Genomic DNA, 4,297 nt, shown 5'->3' with positions numbered 1-4,297 from the left:
GAGCCTCTGGCGAGGAGGGGGACGTCGGAGTCCTACAAGCGGAGAGGAGTTAGCGAAGCCCGACACGGTCGGGGGACTAGACATCAGTATATCAGGGGCTTTGCCTTATGCAACTATACCCCCTCCCTGAAAAGAAAAGCCCCCGATTTGTCACACTTGCTCTCTGGTCACCCTAGCCAACGCTCTGGACTGGGGGCGGCCGTGGGAGCCCGGAGTAAAGCAGAGGTCCTGCTGCTGTTCAAACAAGGGACAGGAAAGAGACCCCAGCCATGGCTTCTGTGGCAGTCTAACTTTTAACCCCAGTCACACAACAGGGCAAGGATTAGGGGAGCAAACCTCACCTGAGCTGGTGGGGCCAGATGGGCAGCCAGGCGGCGAACGCAGCGGAGCCGCAGGCCCTGGCTTCAGGGCTGGGTTTAGTTCTCAAGTCAAGTCAGTCCAGGCAAGCAGCTGATCTCTGGCCTCTCACCCATCACCTGGCAGGCAGCTAACTAGCCACAGGAGGTGAGGCTAAGCCCAACTCCTCTTAAAGGGCCAGCGCTCCCGTGACACGCTGTAGGCCGACGGGCTCATCTGCCTGCCTCGCGGACCCCAAACCACCCACCTAGCATCCAGGCCCACCCAGCTCTGAGCAGGGATGCAGTGCTGCCCCAGCGGCCCAGAGCGTCAGTGGGGACCCTGAAATCCAGGACGGAGCTCTGCGCCCGCCCTTCAGAAAGCTACACTCCGGCAGTTCTGCCTGGCCATTGGCAGAGCCGCCCTATGCACGTGCCCTGTGTCTGGGGGCACCAGGGCTGGGGAGAGGGCGTGGCATCGGGGGGAGAAGCTGTGCTAGCCCCATTTGTCATTGCCTGGCTACCCACAAGTTGGGGCCCACCCAAATTTCCACTTCTAGCTACACCACTGCCCCACAGTCCAACCCATTTCAGTCTGAGTGCTGGGGGGAGGAGAGCAGTGACCCCAGGTGCACTGAAGTCAATGTGCGTCTTTATATTGCTGGATTGGGCCCCGGGGGGGGGGGAAGCGAGGGAGAAGAAATAAGGAGTACGGGGCGGCCGGGGCCCCTTCTGAGCATGGGCCCGGCCCCATGGCACCATTGGCTCCTTTGTAGACCCGGTACGGGGGGCTGGGAAGAGTCAGGCCCCCTCAGACCAACTCGCCTGTTTGGCTGGGGACAGGATCGCCAAAGGGAATTGCTGATGGGACACAGTGGAGTTTAGGGGGACACGTGGGATCCTGTTCTCCAGACGGATTCCGATCGGGCGGCTGGGCGCTGACACCTGGCCAAGAGAGGGGGAGGAAAGGGTAGCAGCGAAGGAGGAGGTATTGGGATGAGAAAGGGGCCTGCAGGGGCCCTGCTAGGCCAGGGCTTCTCATGGATGGGGAACCAGAATGGTCCCCAAATGTGCAGAGGGCACTAAATGGGGAGGAGAGAGCTGTACTGGGACCCAGCGAGGTTAGAAAGCCGGGCCGGAAAGAACAACGTGGGATTTGCCTGGGAAAACACAGGGAAAGCGGAGAGGTAGGCAGGGGCTGGTACTGACGTATTCTCACCCCACCCAGCTGGGCACCTTCCAATGGCGCACTGCGTGGCGTGACCGACAGCTGTAAAGTTGTGGTTCATCCTGTCCCCGCGGGGAGAGCCGGGCATGCAAGGGACTGGTTTGTCCTGGCAGGATTTGGTTGTTTTAATGCTCATGTCGCGTGGTGTTTCTGGCCGAAGAGGCTGAGGGGAGAATGGGGCTGGGATGGACCTTGGTTCCTAGGGGAGCTTGTTCCGCAGTCTGGGACTGGCCCCCAAGGACCCTCTGTCTTCTGCCCAGATGGCAGAACGTCCCCCGGGGCCAGAGGAGTGAAGCTGTCATCCATGGGCCCCATCCGATGCCAGGTGCCCAGCCCCACAAGGTATAATGCTCAACCTCTCCATCCCCCACATAGCGTGCATCCTGCCCCCCGCCCCCATGGCTAGGTGCCTGTGCCCTGGTTCCCCAGCCCCCGGGGTGCCCACCTCCCTGACTGCCTGAGTGCTCCATGGTGCTGGAAGAGTGGAGCTGTCAACAATGAGCTGGGTTGGATCCCGGGAATCCTGGCCACTGAGTGCTTGAAGATAAGGACCAAGACCTTGACCTTGATCTGGCAGCAAAAGAGTCTACACTGCCTGGAGCAGAGATACACACCCCCGGCGGTTCCCAGGGTGAACTCCGGCGAGGACTCCTCCAGCAACGGACGAGCAGCTCGCTTCACTTCGCTTCAGCTCAGTGCTCTTCAGCCCCGGGGCCCTCCGACGATGGGTCCGCAAATGAAAAAAGGTGGAAACCCCTGGTTGAGTTTACACCTGGTCTGAAACTAAACTTAAGCCAGAGCGTCCACACCGCCTGGGGCCCTGCATTGTGTCCATTTAAAATCACACCCACATGAAATTGGCCCAACTCTGTGAGGGAGATCTGGGGCATCATCCTGGACTGGGCTGCCTCCCTGTTGGGTCCCCTCCACGCCTGAGACGGGATCGGCTCATTCCTGGGAGCTCCCTGGGCTTTCCGGACAAGGATCCTGCCCCCTCCCCATTCACCCCCTGCCCCGTCCTCTGCTCCAGTCCCTTTCCCTTTCTTCCTCGCACTCTTGCTTTTTCCCACCTTCCGCTCTTCTCCCTCCTTTCCCGTTCTAGCCCTGTGTGTGTGGGGAGCTCCAGGGATATCCCGCTGGGAGGGGAGCAGGGACGCTGGGAGCCAGGAAAATCTCTGGTCAGTGTCTTAGAGGATGGGGGGATTTAGGGGGCGTATCACCTCTGAAGCACCCTGCGGGCCGGCCAGCAGCTCAGGACACCAGGGCTGGTTCTGCCCTGAAGGCCTTGGCTTGGCTGTGCTGTCAATGGTTCAGGCAGGCTTGGCTCAGCTGGGCTGCGAATGGCTGGCCGGCCTATCAGAGCTCACAGGGAGTAACTCCACAGGGCTGGGCGCTAAAGGGGGCATGGGGCTGGCCACTGCTCTGCCAGGCTGGGGCCGGGGGGCCGGGCAAGGCTCTGCCAGGCTGGGGCTGGGGGGCTGGGCAGTGCTCTGCCGGGCTGGGTCCCCGTGGCCGGGCACCGCTCTGCCATGCTGGGTCCCTGGGGCCGGGCACCGCTCTGCCGGGCTGGGTCCCTGGGGCCGGGCACCGCTCTGCCGGGCTGGGTCCCCGGAGCCGGGCACCGCTCTGCCGGGCTGGGTCCCTGGGGCCGGGCACCGCTCTGCCACGCTGGGTCCCCGGAGCCGGGCACCGCTCTGCCGGGCTGGGTCCCCGGGGCCGGGCACCGCTCTGCCACGCTGGGTCCCTGGAGCCGGGCACCGCTCTGCCGGGCTGGGTCCCCGGGGCCGGGCACCGCTCTGCCGGGCTGGGTCCCCGGGGCCGGGCACCGCTCTGCCAGGCTGGGTCCCTGGAGCCGGGCACCGCTCTGCCGGGCTGGGTCCCCGGGGCCGGGCACCGCTCTGCCGGGCTGGGTCCCCGGGGCCGGGCACCGCTCTGCCAGGCTGGGGGGCCGGGCACCGCTCTGCCAGGCTGGGTCCCTGGGGCCGGGCACCGCTCTGCCGGGCTGGGTCCCTGGGGCCGGGCACCGCTCTGCCGGGCTGGGTCCCCGGAGCCGGGCACCGCTCTGCCGGGCTGGGTCCCCGGGGCCGGGCACCGCTCTGCCACGCTGGGTCCCCGGAGCCGGGCACCGCTCTGCCGGGCTGGGTCCCCGGAGCCGGGCTCCGCTCTGCCGGGCTGGGTCCCCGGGGCCGGGCACCGCTCTGCCAGGCTGGGTCCCCGGGGCCGGGCACCGCTCTGCCGGGCTGGGGGGCCAGGCACCGCTCTGCCAGGCTGGGTCCCCGGGGCCGGGCACCGCTCTGCCACGCTGGGTCCCTGGGGCCGGGCACCGCTCTGCCGGGCTGGGTCCCCGGGGCCGGGCACCGCTCTGCCGGGCTGGGTCCCCGGGGCCGGGCACCGCTCTGCCAGGCTGGGTCCCCGGGGCCGGGCACCGCTCTGCCAGGCTGGGTCCCTGGAGCCGGGCACCGCTCTGCCGGGCTGGGTCCCCGGGGCCGGGCACCGCTCTGCCAGGCTGGGGCCCGGGGGCTGGGCACCGCTCTGCCGGGCTGGGTCCCCGGGGCCGGGCACCGCTCTGCCGGGCTGGGTCCCCGGGGCTGGGCACCGCTCTGCCGGGCTGGGTCCCCGGGGCCGGGCGCTCCCTCCGCCCGGCGCGGCTCGGAGCCCCGGGCTCTGGCTGCAGGCGGCCGATCCCAATCGCTGCGCTCCCGGAATTGGCGCTCGCCATCCCGCCCCCCCCGCC

Source organism: Chrysemys picta, chromosome 11 (assembly GCF_011386835.1).
Source record: "Chrysemys picta bellii isolate R12L10 chromosome 11, ASM1138683v2, whole genome shotgun sequence".
NCBI lineage: Eukaryota > Metazoa > Chordata > Testudines > Emydidae > Chrysemys > Chrysemys picta.
This window is presented reverse-complemented; position numbering follows the sequence as displayed.